Source organism: Bidens hawaiensis, unplaced genomic scaffold (assembly GCF_021521415.1).
Source record: "Bidens hawaiensis isolate Kalapana, Puna unplaced genomic scaffold, B.hawaiensis_p1.1 tig00001035_1, whole genome shotgun sequence".
Lineage (NCBI taxonomy): Eukaryota > Viridiplantae > Streptophyta > Magnoliopsida > Asterales > Asteraceae > Bidens > Bidens hawaiensis.
This window is the reverse complement of record NW_027491061.1, coordinates 763,084-789,884: the sequence shown is the minus strand read 5'-3', so window position 1 is coordinate 789,884 and position 26,801 is coordinate 763,084.

Below are 26,801 nucleotides of genomic sequence, written 5' to 3'. Positions count from 1 at the left end.
CACCACTTCATCTCTCTGCACTGCCTCAAACTCAAGTTCGGCAATCCATTGCTTAAACGAGCCTTTTACCCGACTCACACCCCAATATTTACCTGTTGTCAATCCGTACCCAATCCCTTTTAAAAACCCACCTTTCTCTTTGCCAAGCACTATGGTGACGGCATCTGTGCACGGTTCAAGTGCCAGGGCTCCGGAGGCGATCTGCTCCTCATGCTGAGCCTGCAAGAAAACAAATATTATAATACACTTGTAACACGCTTATGTATCCACATAAAGTGTTGAGACAAGTTATATAGACTCAAGTTTTTTTGACACCATTATAAGGCAATGAATTGACTTTAACATGATTTAAAAAGTTTAATACTAAAACATACTAATTTGGTTGCCACGCCTTCGATAACAGCATTCTTGTATGCACCATCTTTTTCCTCCATTCCTTTCATCCACATTAATGCACGGCCGGGGATCTCATCCGGTCCAATTTCCTTCTTTTTGACCTTATAAAATATTCAAGAGAAAGCAGCTGACGGTCATGCGTTAGACACATAACCAACAAATCATTGAACTAGAGAGAAAGCAGCTGACGGTGATTACCAGTTTCTCTCGAAGGTAGGTATAACCCCCTCGTCCCATGTGATGATCAAAAACATTCTTTGCTCGAGCTCCCTTTGATGAAGCCGATTTTTTCTTCAACCACACATTATAATCATTTCATTATATTTAAACAAAAAACATAAACCATTTATAGTCGATCAATCTACGTTTGCAGAGTAGAGGATTTATACCAGAAAAAGCTCTGATTGTGTGTACTCAACGAAGCGATCCCAGTCTTCTTGCCTAATCATCGTCCTGTGTCCCTTGGGTATCGCCTTCAGCTTCAGAGGTTTACCGATGTTCGGCATAATGTATTTGGCATACATTTTTCTTCTGAAATCCCGAAGAAGGTGTCCGAGCCGATTCATCACAGAAGGCCTGTGAGACGCCTCAATCTCAAAATATTTCTGCATAATATAATACAATAAAGGTAAATTACTTCCCAAAATATAAATGCATAAATAAAAATTAAGAATAACCGTTATTTGTTCCCACAGTTTATCTCTAAGCTCCTTTGTGAACTCCCTCCAACTTAAATGTCTCAAGCCAACTATTTCCCTTACAACATCCCCTAAAAAACTTGCAAACTTTGATCTGTTTTGGCCAGTGAACCTACCCAGATTATCAAACTCCACTTCCAGTTTGACATCACCAGAGTTTGCATATTGGGTACGCAGCTTAGGTAACCTCATCAACCCCCTTGTAGGTTTTTTCGTAGTAGCAAAACTATTAAGGGGTTCGATAGCCTCCAAACTGTTGAGAGGTTCGATAACCATCGTCCCTATAACCTCGTCTGCTTGACCGTCGTCGTCGTTGGCTTCCTCGCTAGAGTAGCCTTCAGTGTCGTCTGATTGAGCGTCGTCGTCGTAGTTGGCTTCCTCATCAGAGTATAAAACATGTTCTTCTTCGATTCTTTCATCTATAAGCTTCATCTTCGATTGTTTTTTAATAATTTGGAGTGTAATTTGGAGTATAAATCACTGTCGGCTGATTTGTGGAGTGGAAAATTTTTAATAATTTGGAGTGTAATTTGATTTTTGGAGTGTTAAATGTAATTTGGAGTTTTTGAATATTTGGAGCCAATATTTTGGAGCTTTTTGAGTTTTTCCTCCCTTTTAATTAAGAACCAATAGATTATTGGCATAGTTTTTACGGCAGGGAACATGTGGCTGAAAATAGGCACTTTGACAGAAGATGGTTGGATAAGCGTGTATTGTGTATTAGGATATTTATATATGTTTATGTATATTAGCGTGTTACAAGCTTAATAGTGTTTTTTAACAAAGTGTTTTTTGTTTTATTTTTAGATTTAACCATAATTACCATTCATTAAAAGTTTTCATACAAAAGGCACCATTACAATACATTCCATGAAACAAAATAAGAGTGAATAACAAAATAGATGATACAAGAAACTATAAAATTAAAGCATTTAAAAGCTAACCAATCAACATTCAACACAATAAACTAAAAAGTGTATCAATACAACCATACATATACAAATAACCAACCAAATCACAAATGTTCCAAAATTCACTAAACACGTCACCAAACATTTCCCAAATGTTCCAAACATCACCAAATCACTAATCAACTTTTGAAACTAACAACGTAGCTTCATTGAAGTCATATTCAAATCTGCACTTATCACCAATCTGTATTTCATTTTCCACCTTGAATTTTATCCATTTTGGTAACCGATATCTGAATTTCAGGTCCGACAGTTCACCTTGATTTCTTAATTAATAGTTGAGAAACAACTGATTTGGACCAAGAAGGATAAATTCTATTCCATCTTCATGAAAGACATTTATATGAAATGTCTTATCTGATATGATTTCAAACACAACAAACAAACCACCTTTCAAGTTGGTTTGTTTAAAAACCTCAATCCATCCATCCTCTAGCCTACAACCCATTCCATCCCAAAGACATGAAACATTAAACATATATCTATCTTGAGCAATAAGCTCGAAAAGCGAATTCATGTAATTGTCATCAAATTCTTGAATCACATACCACTCAGGGAAATCCTATTAAACATGTTAATTAAAAGACATTTGAATTTGGAAACAATCATTAAAAACACAAATTAAAACTTACCAAGTAATGGACATGTCGGTTTCTGTTGGTACATGATGTCAGTAGTTCAGTATATAGTGTCTGTAATCGAGTCGTTTAGATTTGTATTTTGTATTAAGCAAAGTTAGCTAACAAGTTCGCTGATATAGGCGAACTTGTTAGATAAGCGAAGTTAGTGACAACTTCGCCTCAACATGCCAGGCGAAGTTGTCGTGGTTATATAGCCTTAGGTTACGGCTGAGTTAGTAACGAAGTTTTTAGTTTACGTGTTTACCAGTTGTGTAATCAGTGATTGATATCACGTGTTTCCAGTTGCAATATACAACGTGTCTTTGCTTATTGTAACGTGTGTTCGATCGTGTTAAGGTATATCGTCTTCTACGCTCGTAACGTCTTACGTAGGGATTCCGCACCTACGTAGAACGAGATATTCCGTGTAGATCCGGCTGGGAACCTACAATTGGTATCAGAGCTTTTGCTCGTGATTGTGTGGTTCGGGATTATCACGCGGGTGTAGAAATCGTTCCGTTCGACTATTCGCGGGACGAGTTTACCGAGTTTTTGTGTCCTACTCACCTCCCACCATCATAAACAACCCATTACACCTTCACATACCTCGTAAAATCCAGAAATCAAACCTGCAAAACAATCGTGTTCATCAGGCGAAGTTGCCGTCACTGTTTGTAGGGTTTAGGCGAAGATATAAGGTTAAGCGAAGTTATCTCAAGCGAAGTTACCCACAACTTCGCCTACCTCACAAGTTCGCTTACCTTAAGCGAAGTTATACACAACTTCGCCGAATAAGCGAAGTTCAGATGAATTTAAAAAAAAAGGGAGCGAAGTTCAGAATCAGCGAATTTCAGACTTAAGCGAAGTTATCCACAACTTCGCCTACAGAACTGTTAAAAATAAAATTTTTATTTTTCGGGTTTCTTTGTGTTTTGTGAAAGATGTCTTCAATAAATATTACGGAACTGGTGAAGATGGAAGTGGAAGCGGGTTCAGCTACAAAGGCACCGAAGATGCTTAAGGGAACCGATTTTGTGGCGTGGAAGGATTGGTTTGAGCAATATGTCAAATACCAAGATGCTAAGATGTGGGTGTGCATACAAGATGGTTACATTCCACCAACTGCTGAGTATGAGGGTCGTGATCAGATTAAAAAATACAAAGAGATGGAAGAAGAAGAAGAAAAGAAAATGTATGAGGCTGAAAGCAAAGCTCATGCTGCGATAACAATGGCTCTTCCACAAGAGATTCTTCACACCTTCAGGAAGTATAAAACTGCTAGAGAGCTTTGGGAAGCACTTGAAAACCGTTTTGAGGGTAATGTGGGGATTCGTGCATCAAAGATTAAACTACTTAAAACCCAATTCTCGGTATTCAAGTACTTGAAGAATGAATCACTTGATGATATCATCACGAGATATTATCATCTGATGACCGAACTCAGCAACTATTCCATTACTTACAAAGAAGATGAGATCGTTGAAAAGCTTCTTGATGCTCTCCCACCGAAATGGGAGATGTACACTGTCTTGATGAGAGAAGACAAAGAGTTTGCCGACTATGACTTGGAAACAGCAGTCAACAAACTACGAACTTTTGAACTTAACATGGTTCGAAAAGAGACACCAACTGATAAGGTTCAGGATCCAGGAATGTATGGTGCAAAAGTTAACTCAAGTTCAAGTTCGAAGTCTGAATCGTCTGCTTACTACTCAAAAGGAGACTCGGGCGCTAACTCAACACATGAAGGTCATGTATCTCTCAACATGAATGGTGATGTGTGTTTTGTAGCTGGTGGATCAAATGCTTCTAAACCTCAAGCAACCAAGAGTAGTTTTTCCCCAAGTGTTTCGAACAACAACTACTCAAAGATGCCCATGAGTGTTAAATCTGCTGAACAGCAGTTTGCTCTCTATGCATCTTTCATTGCTTCGTATGAAAATTACATTCAAGGTAAGATTGTTGATCCTGCAACGTTAGACGAAGACTATGATCAGATCGATGCTGATGATCTGGAAGAGATGGATCTGCAGTGGCAGATGGCGATGATTATGAGAATGGTTAAACGGTTTATGAAGAAGACTGGTAGGAAGTTTGTTGGTGAAAGACCAGGTTTTGACAAGTCAAAGGTTCGGTGTTACAACTGTCAACAGAATGGCCACTTTGCAAAAGAGTGCACAAATGAACGTGTTGAACGTAGTCAGAACAGGTCTACACAGCAGAGTGGGGTTGGTAATGAGAATAGAGCCATGATATCCAGACAGAACGGGGAGTACAACTGGAATCTGCATGTTGAGGAAGTGTTTGAACAGGCTAATTTGGTGAACATCGAAACTGCAGAAAGTGAGAAGGTGACTGGAGAAAATCAAGCTTTCATGGCCGACGTCACAGATCAGCTCTCCGAGGTAAGTACTAAACTCCCTTGTCCTAAATGTGAAAATCTGTCTGAACAATTGACAACTATAACTGATCAGTTTGTTAGTTTGGATGCTCAATTTAAAACATTAAAAGAAGATCATCATTTCACTAAAGCTAGAGAAAACAGTTATAAAGTAAAAATAAAAGCTAGTGAGAAAGATATTAGGAGTCTTAAAGCAAATCTAGCTGAAAAAATTCAAGTAATTGATCTTAGCTATGAAGTGTTAAAAGAGAAAACCAAACTAATAGCTGAAAGGGATAAACAGATAGCTGATCACCAGGTGAAAGTGGTGGAACTAAACAGGAAACTTGAGCAATTCAGAAATTCCTCCACTATACTTGATCACCTCGTTAGTGATCAAGGTTCCCCAGTTAAAAGGGGAGGAATTGGATATCATGAAGTTCCACCACCGTACAATCATAATTACACTTATGATCCTAGTAATCAGAAATCTGTTGATGTTGATTTTGGTCAGACAGTTCCGGTTAAGGTTACTATTAAAGAACCAGAAGTTAGTAAAGGCGAAACAAGTAAGCCTGTTTCGAATGTTAAGATTTCTGCTCCTAGTCCTGTCTCATCAAACTCGGACAAGTCATCCGAGTCGAGAGAGACAAAGGAAGAGGCAGTGTTACCAAAAAGTGGAGAGAAACATAAAACAACTGAAAAGAAATCTCCACTAAACCCATATGTCCCACCATATGTGAGACAAATGGGCAGTAATGCAGCCTCAACATCTAAAACAACTATTGAAAAGAAAGTTGAATACAGGAGTTGTTTCAGATGTAATCAATTAGGACACCTAATTGCAGATTGCCCTCTGAAGCAGAGATTCAGAGGTGTAAGGCCTTCGAAAACTGAGAACAAAACTAACCGTAATCACTATAATGGTAAAAATGAAAACTCATCAAAGTTCAGAAATAGGACTAATCCTGGTTTTCAAAGAAATCAATCTCAGTTTTTCACTGCAAACAACCAAACCATAAGTAATAATTCATATAATTCACGAAGGTATGGATGGCCTCATAGTCAATCTACAAGAAGGTATCCTTTTAGGACTTACAGAAATTATTCTGATACTAACTTTGGACAGCCAAAGTACGGGATGTATCAACCCAAGACCAATAGGTCTTGGGTCCCCAGATTTTAATCCTCTGCTTTAATCATGCAGGAACAGTTGAACAGGGCTGCAAACAATCTATGGGTTGTGGATAGCGGCTGTTCCCGGCACATGACGGGTAACAAGAGTTTGTTACACGAATGGAAACCTGTTCAGGGAGGAAGAGTGAGTTTTGCTGGAGAGAGCGGTGGAAGGATCACAGGAATTGGGACGGTGACTAATGGAAAAATGACGTTAGAGAAAGTAAATTTCGTTGAAGAACTGAAGCATAATCTGCTGAGTGTCTCGCAGATCTGTAACAAAGATTACACCGTGCACTTTACCAAGAATGAAGCGATCGTGATGTATCCTGGTTTCAAGATATCAGAGGATTGGATAGTTATGAAGGCTCCAAGAGAAAAGAATACGTATATTATGGACATGAGATCGACTGAGATGGCAACGAAAGGAGGAGACTTGGAGCTAGTCGCCTACACGTATTCTGATTATGGAGGATGCAATCAGAGTCGGAAGTCAACAACAGGTGGATGTCAGTTTCTTGGAGGCAGATTAGTGTCATGGCAGTGCAAGAAGCAGACCTCAGTCGCCATTTCTACCTGTGAAGCAGAATACATGGCAGCATCGAACTGCTGCTCCCAGGTTCTTTGGATTCAACAGCAATTGCGCGATTATGGTCTGAATTTCACTCATACTCCTATTTGCATTGATAACACTGCTGCTATCTCAGTAACTAACAATCCCGTAAAGCATAGCAAAACTAAACATATTGACATCCGTCATCATTTTATACGGGATTGTGCTGAGAAGAAACTGATTGTGCTCGAAAAGGTTGGTACGTTAGATAATTTCGCTGACTTGTTTACTAAAGTGTTTGACAAAACTCGTTTTCAAAACCTTGTTGAGCTGAATGGGATGATCAATCCCGAGTAACCGTGTTTTTCGTTTTTATTTAAAAAAAAAAAAACGTCACTATCGCTTAGAATTATGTCGGTTGCCTCAGTTTGAAGGACATATTTTCGGATATGTTTGGTCCTCATTTCTACTTGTAGAATATGAGGATAGCCATTAACCAGATAACTGAAAGTGACCGGGGCGGTTTATGATGTGTTTTTATTCTTTCGCTGAAAATTAGTCGTTCATAGTTAGTTAGAAGGACACATACTCGTATGTGGTTGGTCCAGCTGATCCATTGGATCTTCAGGATAGTCGTTTACCTGAAAACTTCAATTTGATCGGGGCGATTGTACTTAAAATTTTTCGGGAGATGAAATTATTTTTCAAGTCTACTACTTCGTAAGAAGTTCCTTTACTATGTTTAACAGAAAATTGATCCAACCTTGGAAAGTGATAGATATACTGATTCTGTGTGCTTAACTAGTGAAGTTGTTAGGCCTAAAAGACTTTAGAACAGTCATCGTATGTCATGGTAGCTTTTTATGGTGCGTAAAAGTAGAAGTGATACTAACTAAATCTACTCGATTTTACGTGGAAACTCCTTAAGAGTTGTGCATGTCTTCATATATATCTTTCCGAATGATAGGCAGAAAAGCGATTACCCAGTCATACACGAGCCCGTGAGTGTTCTGATTCCCGTGAAGATAGCGTGTCAAGAAACTGCAGTGATCCAGATTCGGGACTTGCAGTTATTTACTACTCTGAAGTTGTGTAAATACTTAAAAAAAAAATTATGTTATTGAGACATTCTAGAGTTCATAATGTTAATACTTCTCAATCAAGATGTAAGAAAGAGAACGGGAAGAAGACTCTACATATATGTGTACTTACTATTTAATCAGACACTATGGGTCGAGGTCCACTCGGGGTGACTTAGGGAAAGGCAAATACGCCTTGAGAATAGATAGGAGGCATCATAATCTCTGAGTTGTTGCCCAATTAAGTTTTGATCTTAATTGAACCTAACCCGTATCACAGAAACGATGAAAACCATCTTAAGTTATTTACCTGCTTACAACCTGTTTCTTTATGTCATAATACAGCTGAACATGGATCTGTGTGACAGTCACTTAATTAGTATGATTGCTGTTCGGATCTTTTCTAAAACATGGTAGTCTCTGTCGAGACTGAAATTTGATCCAGTGTACTTTATTTTTAATTTTTTTTTTCTACTTATATAGTTGTATTATTTTATACCTGGTTACTTGGTCTTGATCGTATCATTTAACTCTTTAAAGGATGTTTTCAAACTTAATTGCAAAGTTTTCAAATTATAAAGGTTAGTTTTGTAAAGTATAATATCGGCGGACTTGTGCATAACTTCGTCTGCAATAGGCGAAGTTATCCATAACTTCGCCTGTATAACTCTGACCCTATATAAAGAAGGTTTTGGTCAAAGTTCAGTATTGTTTTTCATAAACCAGCGAACTTATTTTCGTAACCCTAAGCGAACTTCTTTTTCGAATAAAATCTGTGTTGATTTTCTCGACTACTATTCCGATTAAAGGTGTGTAGGGTTGTAGTATCGTCTAATCTATGTCATTGATGTAAATCAAAGGTCGTATCGTCTAATCTGCTTTGAAGCAGTTCTTGGCATCTCAGGGGGAGACGAGCTGTAAAGGTGATGAGTTGAACACTAAGAAGAGAAATGATAGAGACGATGATCCCAATGCATCGAAAGGTGCAGGTGGAGAGTTGCCAAGAACTGAACAAGCTCTTGGGACTTCCACAACTCAGGGGGAGTCAAGTGCAGCGGGCGGTACAGGTGATGAGGTGGTGGTCGTGGATGTTGAGGAGGTGGATGATGAGTATATAGGTGATGATGATAGCTATGAGTCAAGAGATTGGAAATGATGAGACTGAATGGGAAGAGCAGCCTAGATGGAAAGAAGGCTATGCTCAGTGGTTCGTAAAAACGAAGAAACCAGCGGTCCCTACTATGTTTAAGAAGAGTTACAACATTAGAGGCTATGCTGAAGCGAGAAAGGGGATTATATGCTGGATATATGATGAGCAGTTGAGGCTCTTTGTGATTAAGAGGTATGATGGTGTTCAGTACTTCAAGAGGCTGTTGAGATCATTGAATACATTGCCAGAATGTGAAGTGAAAGACTTAGCCAGATTGGGGTTAATAAACAGAAGTGATGATAACATGGCTAGAGTCATTGGGAAGATTGTTTGGAAGGAAAGTATAAAAGAGAAGAAGTTCGAGCTGTTGAAACCACAAAAGGGAAAACTCATTGAAGACAAAGATAGAGGGATGAGAGCATATGGCAAGCCTTGGATGATTATGAAGTATAAGCCGATCCAGTGTTTAAAAGAGGTGCCGATGAAACAAATGCCCAAGGATGTGCTGAAGGATCTGAAGTGGTGGTATGTAGATTGTGAAACAGCTGAAGTAGTAATGGAAGACGAAGATGAACAAGAGCTGCTGAGAGTCTATGATCCGATGCATCTAGTGAACTTGTCTCAAGCTGATCTACATGTGTTGAATGAGAAGAAGATATTTTATATTCCTGCTTGGAAAGACGAAGCGAAGAAATATCAAAGAATTGTATCAGTTTGTGTACGTGAAGGAGTTCATGCTTAAAGATGAAGATACAAGATTGTTGAAGATTACAAGACACGTGTTTGAAGATAAAGATTGAAGCTACTGCCAAGGGGGAGTCTGTTGGTACATGATGTCAGTAGTTCAGTATATAGTGTCTGTAATCGAGTCGTTTAGATTTGTATTTTGTATTAAGCGAAGTTAGCTAACAAGTCCGCTGATATAGGCGAACTTGTTAGATAAGCGAAGTTAGTGACAACTTCGCCTGAACATGCCAGGCGAAGTTGTCGTGGTTATATAGCCTTAGGTTACGGCTGAGTTAGCAACGAAGTTTTTAGTTTACGTGTTTACGAGTTGTGTAATCAGTGATTGATATCACGTGTTTCCAGTTGCAATATACAACGTGTCTTTGCTTATTGTAACGTGTGTTCGATCGTGTTAAGGTATATCGTCTTCTACGCTCGTAACGTCTTACGTAGGGATTCCGCACCTACGTAGAACGAGATATTCCGTGTAGATCCAGCTAGGAACCTACAGTTTCTGACTGGAATACATATCATAGTACCGGATTGATCATTTAAGTTTCTTTTGAAAGTAAACATATTCAACATAGATCTTGATTTAAGCTCAAAAACAGCATATGTTCCAGCTTGTATACAACATTCTCTGATTAATTCAGTCCAACCGATTCCAAAATAAAAGTCATCAAGTACTTTGATTATAACAACAGAAAACGTTCTACCACTTTGATCATAAATCAAACAACAGCCGGTATTCGATTTCATGTCAGCAAACATTGGTTGAACAGCTTTAGGAATGAGCTATAAGTAACGCAAAAATATTCTTAGAATGTATATGTTGCAAAACTGTAAAATGTTTCATAAAAAAAATAACCAGATAACATTAACATACCATCCTACTCATGGAATCGTTGTCGATATCTACCAGGAACTTAACTCCATTATTGAGACGTGGCATTTTTATGTTCTTACCAGGATAAGCGATGTCTACGAATTACAGTAAAGCGAAGTAGAAGTTGATTTAGGGTTTTGAAGTTAAAAGGGTTTTAAAGTTAAAAGGGTTTTGAATTTTGGTTTTATTTATTTCTACACATTTAATTATTTATATATTTTGGTTTTTTGTTTTATAATTTTTTTTAAAAAAATAGTATAAAAACATAGTCTTACTTTTAGTTTTTTTTTACTAACATTCCGGTATTAAATTTCGTTAAAAGTTGAGTTCGTTTAATAAATCGTATTTTTTAAATAAATTTGAAATTTTATCCATTATTGAAGTATTATCTTAACCGTTAGTAATATTTTCAGGATAAGATTTACAACTTCGTAATAGAGAGGCTCATAACATTCTAGTGTTATCATTATCATATGTAGTTTTGTATCATTATCATCTTCTAGGTTATCATCATCACCATATGTGTTATGATGATGATCAACATCATAAAGTTATCATCGTTATCATGTATTATAGTGGTTATCGTCATCATAATCATCGATCACCATCACCATGAAACGGCATCATCATCAGACGTGCGGGTAATCAACGTGGTCATTGTATAGGCTATCGTAGTCGGCGTTGATCATACGGGTAACATATATCTCGCTATCAGTGTCGTCATCATCGTCACACATCTCCATCATCATCATCAGCATCATTATCATCATCCGATTGCCATGTACGAGATGTAGTCAGCATCGTATGGGTTATTGTAAACAAAACGCCCAATATTAGCGATCACTGTCGGCACAATGTTATGAATTGTTGTCGTCATCAAACGACATCATCAGTCGTGCATGCTACCATCAGTATGACCATCATATACGTTATCATGGTCGTCGTCGATCATATTGGTTACATGTCATTAAACATCGGTGTCACCATCATCATCAACATATATATATATATATATTATATATATATGTGTGTGTGTGTGCGCGCGCGCCTGTGTGGCGTATTTTCATATAGGTACATATAATTGGTACTCGTCATATATATATGTGTGATCATCATCATTGACGTCATGCTCGTCGTACGAGCTACAGTCGTTATCGTATGGGTTGGCGTAAGCAAACCGTATAAATAGGTTAGCATCATCAATATGATAACCACCACCAACCCAGGTAGTTATATTAGCATCGTCTCGTCATAATTGGGCCAATCATCATGGTTATAATACGGGACAGCACCGTCATTGTCTCATGTATTACATATCCGCAATCATACTACACACCACCGCCCACATTCACCACAACGACCCCCAGCACCAACCACTAACCACACTCCACCACCACCCACCACAACCACCCACCACACCACCACCACCCACTAATATTATATATAAATATACATACATTTATTTATACCCATCCACCACCACCATCCACTACCCACCACCACCACCACCACCACCCACCCACCACCACCACCACCGACATCCGCACCCATTGCCCACCACCACCACCCACCACCACACATCCGCCACCACGAACCACCGCACCTCCGCCACCGTCCACCACCATCATGACCACCTGAACCCACCACCACCCACTTGTATTATATATATATATATATATTGCTACTATAAAATACTAACCGTACGATTAAAATTTAAAAGCACGCGCCTTCTTTTAAAAGGGTCAAATAACTACCCTCGTAAGTCACTCATCTACTTCTGGAACGTGGATAAGTAAGTCAAAATTCCTAAAAACCGTCGACGATTCGTTTCTACTGTAACTACACTCGTAAGTCACTCATCTACTTCTGGAACGGAACCAAAATGAAGAACCCTAACTCATCTACTTGTGGAACGGAACCAAGGACGAAGAAAAAGCACGATAGGTCTCAGAATGAAGATGGAACAGGTGTTACTTTATGATTTTTTTAGCGTTTTAGGTTTACTTAATCTTAAAATGTAAGCATTTGTTTGAATCTTCTTATGTATTAATGCGTTTGATAAGCGTGTTGTTATTGTAATACATATCCTTGTTTTTTAAATCTATGTATAATATTAAAGCATGTTATATGCATATGATTAGCGTGTTATGGCTTTGGTATGAGAATTTATCATTGTGATGTTTGATAAGAGTTTTATGTTTCCTTGTGATTCGTGTTGTTATCCCCTACCCCCGTGTTTTATTGTATGTATGTGATTCAGTTGTCGAAAAAAACAAGACTGATAAAAGGAAGACTAAAAAAGTTGCTCCGGTGGGGAAAACAAAACATGTTGTGGAAGCAGACTCTGATTCAGACCTTACAACAAAAATCGACAGGTTGTTGTCAAAGCGGAAACAGGTGGAACACAGCACCTCTGGCTCGGACTTTTAGCGTCCGAAAAAGAGAGCCATTAAAGAAAAGAAGCCAGCCGAGAGGGGACAACCTTTTGTTGAATTTGTAGACAAAAAATTGATGAATATGTGTGCACCTTGTAATATTGTTGATGCAGTGAAGGCAATGACCACTGCACAAAAAACTTGTGTGGAAGAAATGGGTTTCGGGTCAATGTTAAGACTTCAAGTAACCCAAACTCCAACAACTTTGGGATATTGGTTGCTCATGAATTATAATAACCGTTTAAATGAATTGAACATTGGGTGTGGTGTTATTAAGATAACATCACAAAAAGTACATGAAGTGTTGGGGATACCAATGGGTAAGATTCCTGTTTTAGGCAAGAGTAGACCAAGATTGGGGGAAGATGTTACTACAGATTTGTTCAAAAATCAATTCCCGACAAACTCAAGAATATATATAAAGCATGTGAAAGACAAACTGGCCGCGAATCAAGGAGTTGGTGAACTGTTTAAGATTAATTTCCTTGTGTTGGTCAACACCTGTATAGGATTTGTGACAAAATCAACAACAGTCAATCAACGATTCATCGCCGCAATTGATAAAACCTCGCATATTCCAAATATGGACTGGTGCAGCTATGTTATTGAAAACTTGAAAACGACAAAGGAAGAATGGAGAGGTATCAACGTTCAATACAACGGTCCGATGACCTTCCTTGTGATGCTTTACACGCATGAATACCAGAAAAAATATGGTCCATTTGGGACTCCCGTCACAACGCCTGCAGTCAACTACATAACAACAACTACTCTTAATAAGATGGAAAAATACTTGGAGAATATTGGTCATCCCTTAGAAGAAGATGCTACTGAGGTTGCTGCTGTTGCTGCTGTGACGTTTAGTGTTGACGGGAAAGGGATTGATGCTACTGATGCTGTGACCGTTAGTGCTGCCGGGAAGGGACTTGATGAGACTGCTGATGCTGCTGTTGCTGATACTGCCGCTATGACAGTTAGTGCTGCCGAGAAGAGACTTGATGAGACTGCTGCTGCGGCTGCTGCTGCTACCGCTGCTGTGACGGTTAGTGCTGCCGGTAAGCCTGGAATTGAAGAAAACACTGCAGCTTAGGAGAAACAAGAACATGGTATTAAACTTGTTATTTTCTTCTAAAAAACACTCATATCTCTTATCTCTACTTGCATTTTATGTAATACAACATTATATGTAATTAAAAAACAGATTGTCAAAGTGCATCTGAAACAGATAATGCCGATCAAACAGCTGAACAAGATTTGGATGATTATGTAAGCGATTATTCACCTTTAAGTTTGCAAATGCCTATCGTGGCTGTTGACTATTATTTAAATCCATTACAACTGGCTGGGATAAATTGAAAATGTTTTTGAATTAAAAATAACTATATTTTCTTTTTACAGTCTTGGAATAAGGCAATGGATAACAAGTTGAAGAAATTTGATAAAATTTGCTCCGAGATCAACGAGTTGGTCCGTCAAGGAAAGGATAGACATCCATCAAATGAGAATATCTTTGCTAGATGTCGTGAATGGGAAAACAGATTCACTAATAATGTGGTCCCTATGTTGGTGCATAATGTCAGTAGTTCATAGTCTAGTGTCTGTAATCGAGTCTGTAATGTTTAATTATGTTTTGTATGTTTAAGCGAAGTTACTGACAAGTTCGCTTAACAGGCGAACTTGTTAGTCAAGCGAAGTTATGGACAACTTCGCCTGAACATGCCAGGCGAAGTTGTCGTGTATAAATAGTCCTTGGTTACGGCTTGGTTTGTAATCGTGAAGTTGTTTGTTTCAGTAGTTCGAGTTCATTTGTAACGTGAGGACGAGAGTCTGTAACAGTGATATTACATCACGTGTTTGAGTTATAATATATAACGTGTGTTCGTTTCGTGTGTTCGTGTGATTCGTGTTCTATACTCGTAACGATCTACGCAGGGATTCCGCACCTGAGTTGATCGAGATATCTCGTGCGATTCGTCCAGGGAACCTACACCCTAAAACACAAGATTCAGATGTTGGTGTTGGTGGTCCAGTGGCTGCTCAGAAAGGTATTTGGGCTAAATTAATTATTAGTATAATTAAAATGCTCTTAAAACACTTATGCTGTTATTTTAAACTTATTACATCTGTGTGATGCAGTTGATTCAGATGTTGGTGTTGGTGGTCCAGTGGCTGCTCAGAAAGGTATTTGGGCTAAATTAATTATTAGTATAATTAAAACGCTCTTAAAACACTTATGTTGTTATTTTAAACTTATTACATCTGTGTGATGCAGTTGATTCAGATGTTGGTGTTGGTGGTCCAGTGGCTGCTCAGAATGGTATTTGGGCTAAATTAATTATCAGTATAATTAAAACGCCCTTAAAACACTTATGTTGTTATTTTAAACTTATTACATTTGTGTGATGCAGTTGATTCAGATGTTGATAAAGTTGTTAATACAGTGCTTGCAACATTAAAAGAGGGTATTTAATTAAAAATAAAAACCAAAAGGGGTTGAAGGTATTTAATTATAGTTACAATTATTTTCAGTCAAATTTAATGTATTGTTTTATGTTTAACAGTTGACACCAGATTGTCAACAAGTGATAGCCCAGATGCACTGAACTCTCCATATCTTCTGAGAGAGGTTGACATATCCGTTGGTGTCACGGAAGATGAAGAAATAATTTCAGAGTATATATTTTTTGTCTTGGAGACATTTGGGAGGAGGTCTACAAGTCCACTCACATAGAATCGTTCAAGGTGGTCTGTGAAAGCTTCTGTCCTGGAATTTATATAGCCGCCAATGCAATGGATGCATTCAGCTATATAATGAACTATGAAGAAAAGAAAAAATCTGCAGCATCACCGTTCAGATTCTTTGCTTCAACCAATGTGCTGGTACAAATTAATCTATTTTGTTTGCACTATTAGAAAACGCACAATAAACGCTTTAATCATCTGCATTTTAATTATTATACAGACAAGTGACCATTATTCTGAGTCAAGGGGTTTCACAGACAAAGAAATGTAGGTTCCCAGCCGGATCTACACGGAATATCTCGTTCTACGTAGGTGCGGAATCCCTACGTAAGACGATACGAGCGTAGAAGACGAAACACGTTAAACACAATCAAACACACGTTACAATAAACAAAGAACACGTTGTATTGCAACTGATAACACGTGATATATCAATCACCGATTACACAAAACTGAACCACTCTATCAAACAAGCCGTAACCTCAACCTATATAACATTCGACAACTTCGCCTAACATGATTAGGCGAAGTTGTCACTAACTTCGCTTGTTCAACAAGTTCGCCCATATCAGGCGAACTTGTGAGACAACTTCGCTTAATTCTAAATACAAAACATACTAACTCGATTACAGACACTAGATACTGAACTACTGACATCATGTACCAACAGACTCCCCCTTGGCAGTAGCTTCATATCTCTATCTTCAAACACGTGTCTCGTAATCCCAAAAATCTTGTATCTTCCATCTTCAAGCATGAACGCCTTCTCGTACACAAACTGAAACTACTCTTTGATATTTCTTTGCTTCTTCTTTCCAAGCAGGAATGTAAAATATCTTTTTCTCGTTCAGCACCTGCAGATCAGCTTGAGACAAATTCACTAAATGCATAGGATCATATACTCTCATCAGCTCTTGTTCATCTTCATCTTCCATTACTGCTTCAGCTGTTTCACAATCAACGTACCGCCATTTCAGATCTTTGAGCACATCCTTGGGCATTTGTTTCATCGGCACTTCTTTTAGACACCGGATCGGCTTATACTTCATTATCATCCAAGGCTTGCCATCTGCTCTCATTCCTCTGTCTTTGTCTTCAACGAGCTTTCCTTTCTGTGGTTTCAACAGCTCGAACTTTTTCTCCTTTATGCTTTCCTTCCAGACTATCTTTCCAATGATCCTAGCCATGTTATCATCACTCATGTTTATCAACCCCAACCTGGCTAAGTCCTTATTCAACGATCTCAACAACCTCTTGAAATACTGAACCCCATCATACCGTTTAATCACAAAAAGCCTCAACTGCTCATCATATAACCAGCATATAATCCCCTTTTTCGATTCAGCATAACCCCTGATGTTGTAACTTTTCTTGAACATAGTAGGGACCGCCGGTTTCTTAGTCTTTACGAACCACTGAGCGTAGCCTTCTTTCCATCTTGGCTGCTCCTCCCATTCTGTCTCATCACATCCCGTATCTTGACCCAAATCTGACTTTTCAACCGTTGGAATTTCATGTTCAACGTTGTCCTCCACAATCTCTCCTTCTTCAACTTCACTATCAATCACGATCTCAGCCCCTATCTTCTCTATCTCCTCCAACGGTAACACATCCTCATCACCTATAACATCATCTAACACCTCATCAGCATCCACAACCACCACATCATCGCCCCCTGAACCGCCAGCTGCACTCGTTGACTCCCCCTGAGATGTGGAAGTCCCAAGAGCTTGTTCAGTTCTTGGCAACTCTCCACCTGCACCTTTCGATGCATTGGGATCATCGTCTCGATCGTTGCTCTTTTTTGTCCTCAGCTCGTCACCCTTACAGCTCGTCTCCCCCTGAGATGCCAAGAACTGTTTCAATGCATCAATTATTTTACCATGCTCGGTCAGGAAGGACGACTGAATCTGATTCTCCGCAACGAGGCGCTGAATAGCATGAGTCTGGATAAGATTTACCCTTGATTGTTCTGCCACGACCCTTTCCAGCGCTGCTATTCTTTCCGAGTCGGATAAGGTTGCATCGAAATCAAACCTCAGATGTGATATGTCTTGAGCGTACGGAGGAGGGATTCCCAATGTAACCGGCACCTCAGAAACAGGTGGAAACATAACCGCAGGAGGTATCGTAACCGACAACTCTGCAGTAGCAACAACTGTCGACTCAACAAACCTTGCTACGACCTCCCTTGGAATAAGAGTTGGAGGTGGCAAGGACACAATCTCCAGAGCCGAGAGCTGGAATGTGGTGGGTGGGATGCCGAAGGAAGATGAGGTAGTCACCACTGGAACATCCGTGGCGATTGGCCCTGTAACTGGCAATGGTGTAGAGACTATAGTCATACCAGACAGTGCGGGTGGAGTGAAACGAACCACCCTTGAGCTCTCACCAGCTCCCGAACCTGCGCCTGCCCTTTCTCTTCTCGATCTACGGACCAACTGATGTAAATCTTCCTCAAAGTCCGAATCACTGTCATCGTTGTCTCTCTTCCTCTTCCCATGAATCCTTTCTTGTGTAACTAAAATCCGTCTAGCTTCAGCCACATCATCATCTGAGGAATCAGAATCAGCCTCCGTCGTAGCTGCCATAGCAACATCCACACTAGTAACCCGTGCAACCGAGACTTGCACCTCTTCCTCAGGATCAACACGTTCCATATCGAAGAAACCTTGACCGCCAAAAGCAGCTTCAAGGTCGACATTTTCCTCCGGTGCCACAACAGGAGCAGCAGGTAAAGCTTGTTGTACCTCAGGTGGTGGTTGAGGTGCTCCAGCCTGTTGTGGTGTCGGATCCCGAAACTCGTCCCCACGAGCTGCAACATACTCTGGATTGATCAAATACCCAAATAATGGAGTATGTCGAGGACGGAGCTCAGGTTTACTTCTTGCACTTGATGATCTGCACTGGGCGAAGATTCTCTTGCTTACACTCTCCAAATATCTAATTGGGCGGCGCTGAGGTAACGTGGGAGCAACGTGATTCAAGTTCATTTGAAGGAATCTTGGATACATCAGAAATCTCTCACGCGCCACCGCTCGTCTTTGACGGTCTATTTCGTAGAATACCATCTGACTAAAGCTATAACGCTTATTGTAAGTCAGTGATGTCATTACCGACTGCATGGTCGCACCCATTCCATCTGTACCAGCCTTTCTCTCTGACATACACACGATCATCACGTGCATAAGAAATCGCCATTGGTCTAACAAGAATCCCTTTCGTTTTTGAGTATCCCCCAATGGACCAGAATATCCCATTCTCAGAAAAGCACCATCTCTTAATGGAGCCACGAAGTCTGTAGGATCGTCTCTCGTTTCATCCCCAAACTGCAAAGCCACCCTGATCTGCTCAGATGAGAACTGCACTATCTGATTATTAACCGTTGCACGCATAACCGGGGGCTCGACTCGACAATCATACTCCACTGTCTGCCAGAAATCTTCTATGTTTGGCAAAGATATAGGCAGTGTTGTGGTAATAGCGTGGAAGATACGCGAGCGGATAAGAAACGTGATGATCTCGCGGAAATCATCAACACCGCTCGCATCCGGGTCCAAAGTTATGTACATGTTATGCCCCGGGAAAAACTGTCGATTGTTATCTCCTCCTTCGTCACCACCTGCACCACCTGCTCCAGCTACAGCTGCCATTTCTGCAACAAAAACAGTCTAAGTTAGAGAATCGTCGAGTCAAATCACAAGTTCGCCTGTTACCATGAGCGAAGTTATGATTTATTCTGTATAGGCGAAGATAGGGGTGGGGCGAAGTTGGTAATAACTTCGCCTTAACTTGAACTTCGCCTGATAAATGTTAAATAAAAAGGGCCAGGCGAAGTTAATAATAACTTCGCGTAACCACAACTTCGCCTCATATACTGTTAAATAATTAAATATCAGGCGAAGTTAAACCTTAGGCGAAGTTAAGGATAACTTCGCCTAAACTGTAACTTCGCCTGAATATGAATCAGCAACAGTTTAGACGTTCAAACGAAGTGATTTTGGTCAATTTGGAGATTGCGGACTCAACCAACCATGTTTTGACGGAGATCAACACGATCAAGTTGAATACGACTACGTTAAAACAAGTTTGAAAAGCGGGTGTTGGATGTTTGAAAGAACGGGGTCACGAATCGGGTCGAAACGACCTTGATAACGTCAATGACATAGATTATAAGATACAACAACCCAACACACCTTTAACACGAGTAGAAACGGATTAGAATTAAGGTTTGATTGAGTAGATAAGTTCGCCGAAGATGATGGGTGAATAAGTTCGCTTGAATATGAACAGGTGTTTGACCCAAATGCTCTTTATATATGTCTGACATTATACAGGCGAAGTTAGGGTTAACTTCGCTTACCCCATAACTTCGCCTGTTTAAACCACTTCGCCTCTTTCCTCAACTTCGCTCAATATGAAACTTTACCAAACAGACCCTTATAAATTGAGCATAATGCCATTAACTTTTAAAACTTCCTTTAAAGAGTTAACTGATCCGATCAAGAAGCAAGTAACCAGGTATAAAATCATAAAACGACATAAGTAGAATAAATTTTTAGAAATGAAGTACACGGGATCAAATTTCAGTCTAGTCGGGGACCAACATGTTTTAGAAAATATCCGAACAGGAATCATACTAATTAAGTGACTGTCACATAGATCCATGTTCAGCTGTATTATGACATCAAGAAACAGGTTGTAAGCAGGTAAATAACTTAAAATGGTTTTCATCGTTTCTGTGATACGGGTTAGGTTCAATTAAGCTCAAAACTTAAATGGGCAACACATCAGAGATTATGATGTCTCCTATCTATTCTCAAAGCGTATTTGGCTTTCCCCAAGTCACCCCGAGTTGACCTCGACCCGTAGTGTCTGATTAAATTGTAAGTACACGCCGATCTGTAGAGTCTTCTTCCCGTTCTCTTTCTTGCATCTTGATTGAGAAGTATTAACATTATAAGCTCTAGAATGTCTTAGTAACACATAATAATAATTTTTTTTTTTTTTTAAAGAATAAGATTTACACAGCTTCAAGTAAACTACTGCAAGTCCCAAATCTGGATCACTGCAGTTTCTTGACACACCATCTTCTCGGGAATCAGAACACTCACGGGCTCGTGTATGACTGGGTAATCGCTTTTCTGCCTATCATTCGGAAAGACATATATGGAGACATGCACAACTCTTAAGGAGTTTCCACGTAAAATCGAGGAGATTTAGTTAGTATCACTTCTACTTTTACGCACCATAAAAAGCTACCATGACATACAATGACTGTTCTAAAGTCTTTTAGGCCTAATAACTTCACTAGTTAAGCACACAGAATCAGTTTGTTCATCACTTTCCAAGGTTGGATCAATTTTCTTTTAAACATTGTCTAGATACTTCTTACGATGCAGTAGACTTGAAAAATTATTTCATCTCCCTTAAAAAAAATTTTAACTTCTATCGCCCCGATCAAGTCGAAGTCTTCAGGTAAACGGCTATCCTGAAGATCCAATGGATCAGCTGGACCGACCACATACGAGTATGTGTCCTTCTAACTAATTATGAACGACTAATTTTCAGCGAAAGAATAAAAACACATCATAAACCGCCCCGGTCACGTTCAGTCATCTGGTTAATGGCTATCCTCATACTCTACAGGTAGAAATGAGGACCAAACATATCCGAAGATATGTCCTTCAAACTGAAGCAACCGACATAATTCTAAGCGATATTGACGTTTTTTTTTTTTTTTTTACAATAAAAAAAACGAAAAACACGGTTACTCGGGATTGATCATCCCATTTAGCTCAACAAGGTTTTGAAAACGAGATTTGTCAAACGCTTTAGTAAACAAATCAGCGAAATTATCTAACGAATCAACATTTTCGAGCACAATCAATTTCTTCTCATCACAATCCCGTATAAAATGATGACGGATGTCAATGTGTTTAGTTTTGCTATGCATTACGGGATTGTTAGTTACTGAGATAGCAGCAGTGTTATCTATGCAAATAGGAGTATGAGTGAAATTCAGACCGTAATCACGCAATTGCTGTTGTATCCAAAGAACCTGGGAGCAGCAGTTCGATGCTGCCATGTATTCTGCTTCACAGGTAGAAATGGCGACTGAGGTCTGCTTCTTGCACTGCCAGGATACTAATCTGCCTCCAAGAAACTGACATCCACCTGTCGTTGACTTCCGATTCTGATTGCATCCTCCATAATCAGAATCCGTGTAGGCGACTAACTCCAAGTCTCCCCCTTTCGTGTACCACAACCCTAGCTTAGGCTTGCCTTTGATATAACGCAATATCCTCTTCACACCTTTCATGTGAGATTCCTTTGGGTTTGCCTGAAACCGAGCACAAAGACAAACTGCAAACATAATATCAGGTCTAGATGCAGTTAAGTACATTAAAGAATCTATTATTGCCTGATATTGGGTGGGGTCCACGTCTGCATCACTGGCTGAATCAGCACCCAATTTATGGTTGACACAAACTGGAGTATCAAATGGAGTGCTGTCCTCCATCTTGAAGCGTTTGAGAACATCTTGGACATATTTAGTCTGATGAATGAACATCCCATCTTTCTTCTGATCAACCTGCAGTCCTAAAAAGAAAGTTAGTTCACCCATAGCACTCATTTCAAACTTCTTTTTCATGACGGCTTCAAATTCCTGACACATGGCGACTTTTGATGCAGCAAAGATGATGTCGTCCACGTAGACTTGAACCAGAAGAAAGTCCCTTCCTTTTCTCTTAACGAACAGTGTGCTATCGATCTTTCCCCTTTCAAATTCATTCTCAAGCAAGTAATCAGATAGAGTTGCGTACCAGGCACGAGGGGCCTGATGTAGCCCATATAGCGCTGTACTTAGCTTGTACACGTGATCAGGAAAGTCTGGGTCAGGAAAACCCGGAGGTTGCTCAACGTACACAACCTCATCGACTTTACCGTTAAGAAACGCACTTTTCACATCTAACTAGAACACCTTCATCTCCTTGTGTGCAGCAAATGCCAAAAACAATCGAATCTCTTCCAATCTCGCCACAGGAGCAAACACTTCATTGTAGTCGATCCCTTCTTGCTGATTAAAACCTTTTACAACCAGCCTTGCCTTGTTCCTTATGATTATTCCTTTCTCATCTCTCTTACATTTGAAAACCCATTTGGTGCCAATCGCATGTACATTCTTCGGTTTTGCAACCAAATTCCATACCTCCATCTTCTTGAACTGGGCTAACTCTTCTTGCATGGCTTCGACCCACGAGCTGTCCTTAAGAGCCATTTGATAGTTCTTTGGTTCAATCTGGCTGATGAAGCAGGTGTACAAGCATTCGTTAATGATGCCTGTATCTTTAATGCTTGTGTAAACACAAGTGTGCTCATTCAAGCTTCGTCTTGTTTGTACACCGTCGGACAGATCACCTATCACGTTCTCCAAAGGGTGATTTTTGTGAACACTCGTAGTCGGAACCGAACTGACTTGCAGATTGTCTTCCAAGTTCGAAGATAGTTCATCAATGGGTGATTGTTGTTGAGAATGAAAAGGATTGAAGAATTCCTCTTCTGTAGAAGTAGCAGGGGTATCGACAGCATTTGACGAGGAAGGTTGACATTCATCGTACTGCGGTCGTTGCACAAAATTTTCTTCCTCATCATAAAGCATCTTCGTAGCTCTCCTCTCATCAACTTCTGCACAATCCAAGTAAGGCAAATTAAAAGATTTAAAAAGCCTATCATAGTCGAAAGCCCCAGCGGGTCCCGTGCTTGGTTTTAGTGATTTGTAACTTGTGATGTCAGTGTTATACACCACCTCAACCTTGCTGGTCGATAGATTAAAGACTCGTCTGTTGGGTGTCCCAACAACATATCCGACTAAAATACCTTCGTCGGCTATCTCACCAAATTTTGAGTTCGTCTTTAATATCGAACACGGGGACCCGAATGGTTAGAGACCACTCAAGTTAGGCTTTCTACCATGCATAAGTTCATAACATGTTTTATTCAATCTTTTAACAGTTAAAACTCTATTAAGGATATAACAGGCTGTTGCGACAGCTTCAGCCCAGAACACCACAGGAAGTTTAGAATCAGCCAGCATGGTTCTGGCTCCTTCAATTAGCGTTCTGTTCTTCCTCTCAGCCACCCCATTTTGTTGCGGAGTATACGGAGCACTGTACTGGTGGTCTATCCCTTTCTGTAAGCAGAATATCTCCATCTGATAGTTTTTGAACTCTGTCCCATTGTCAGTTCTGATGTATTTAACCTTTTTCCCCATAATATTCTCAACCTTGGTAATCAAATTCATTACCAACTGAACCGTTTCATCCTTTGTCTTCAGGAAATATACCCAAGAATATCGAGAGAAATCATCAGTTATCACCAAGCAGTATGATGTTCCACCTAGGCTTTTTACATTCACGAGACCGAAGAGATCCATGTGAAGTAGGTCTAGGGTACTGACTATTGAATTAACCTTCTTGGTGTGATGAGATTTCTTGTGTTGCTTTCCCTTTTTGCACGATAAGCATTGGTCTTCAAAGTTGAAATTTTTCAAGGGAACACCCAGCACCAGCCCATTCTTGACAATGTAGTTCATTTTTTCGAAGATGAATATGCCCCATTCTTCGATGCCATAACTCGGACTCCGATTCAGTTGCTTTTGACAGAAGACATGATTCTTCTGTTGCCATCTCAGCCGACCTCATGTCCATAACATATGTATTCTTTTCCCTTGGAGCCTTCATTACTATCCAATCCTCTGGTATCTTGAAACCAGGATACAGTACGATCGCTTCATTTTTGGTAAAGTGCACAGTGTAATCTTTGTCACAGATCTGAGACACACTCAGCAGATTATGCTTCAGCTCTTCAACAAAATTCACCTTTTCTAACTTCATTTTACCGTTAGTCACCATCCCAATTCCAGTAATTCTACCACCACTCTCTCCAGCAAAACTTACTCTACCTCCCTGAACAGGTTTCCATTCGTGTAACAAATTCTTGTTACCCGTCATGTGCCGGGAACAGCCGCTATCCACAACCCATAGATTGTTTGCAGCCCTGTTCAACTGTTCCTGCACGGTTAAAGCAAAGGATTAAAATCTGGGGACCCAAGACCTACTGGTCTTGGGTCGATTAAATCTGTTAAAAGGCATCCCGTACTTTGGCTGTCCAAAGTTAGTATTAGAATGATTTCTGTAAGTCCTAAAAGGATACCTTCTAGTAGATTGACTATGAGGCCATCCAAACCTTCGTGAATTAAATGAATTATAACTAATGATTTGGTTGTTAACAGGGAAAAACTGAGATCGACTTCTTTGAAAACCTGGATTAGTCCAATATCTGAACTTTGATGAGTTTTCATTCTTACCATTATAGTAATTACTGTTAGTTCTATTCTCAGTTTTCGAAGGCCTCATACCTCTGAATCTCTGATTCAGAGGGCAATCAGCAATCAGGTGTCCTATTTGATTGCATCTGAAACAGCTCATGTGTTCAACTTTCGTCTCAACAGTTGTTTTAGATGTTGAGGTTGCATTACTGCCCGTTTGTCTAACATATGGTGGGACATACGGGTTTAGTGGAGAATTCTTTTCAGTTGGTTTATGTTCCTCTCCACGTTTTAGTAACACTGCCTCTTCTTTTGTCTCACTAGACTCGGATGTCTTGTCCGAATTTGATGAGACAGAACTAGGAATAGAAATCTTAACATTCAAAACAGGCTTACTCATTTCGCTTTTACTAACTTCTGGATCTTTAATCGTAACCTTAACAGGAACTGTCTGACCAATTTCAACATCAACAGATTTCTGATTACTAGGATCATAAGTATAGTTATGATTATAAGGTGGTGGAACTTCAGAATATCCAATTCCTCCCCTTTTAACTGGGGAACGTTGATCACTTACGAGATGATCAAGTATTGCGGAGGAATTTCTAAATTGCTCAAGCTTTCTGTTTAGTTCCACCACTTTCACCTGGTAATCAGCTATCTGTTTATCCCTTTCAGCAATTAGTTTGGTTTTCTCTTCTAACACTTCATAGCTAAGATCAATTACTTGTATTTTTTCAGCTAGACTTGCTTTAAGACTTCTGATATCTTTCTCACTAGCTTTTATTTTTGCCGTGTAATTTTTTTCTCTAGTTTTAGTGTAATAATGATCTTCTTTTAATGTTCTAAATTGAGCATCCAAACTAACAAACTGATCAGTTATTGTTTTCAATTGTTCAGACAGATTTTCACATTTCGTACAAAGGAGCTTAGAACTTACCTCAGAGAGCTGATCTGTCACCTCTGCCATATAGGCTTGATCTTCTCTTGTCTCTCTGTTTTTTTCTTCAGTTTCGATGTTAACCATGTTGGCCTGTTCGAACACTTCCTCAACTTGCAGATTCCAATTGAATTCCCCGTTATGTCTGGATATCATCGCCCTATTCTCGTTACTTCCCCCATTTGGTTGTGTTGGCCTGTTCTGACTACGTTCCACTCGTTCATTTGTGCATTCTTTAGAAAAGTGTCCATTCTGTTGACAGTTATAACACCGAACCTTTGACTTATCAAACCCTGGTCTTTCACCAACGAATTTTCTACCAGTCTTCTTCATAAACCTTTTAACTCTTCTTACTATCATCGCCATCTGCCACTGCAGATCCATCTCCTCCAGATCATCAGCATCGATCTGATCATAGTCTTCGTCTAAAGTTGCAGGGTCAACAATTTTACCTTTAATGTAATTTTCGTAAGAAGCAATGAAAGATGCATAGAGAGCAAACTGCTGTTCAGCAGATTTAACACTCATGGGCATCTGAGAGTAGTTGTTGTTCGGAACACTTGAAGAAAAACTACCCTTTGTTGTTTGAGGTTTAGAAGTATTTGTTCCACCAGCTACGAAACACACATCACCATCCATGTTGAGAGTTACACGACCATCATGAGTTGAGTTAGCGCTCGAGTCTCCCTTTGAGTAGTAAGCAGATAATTCCGACTTC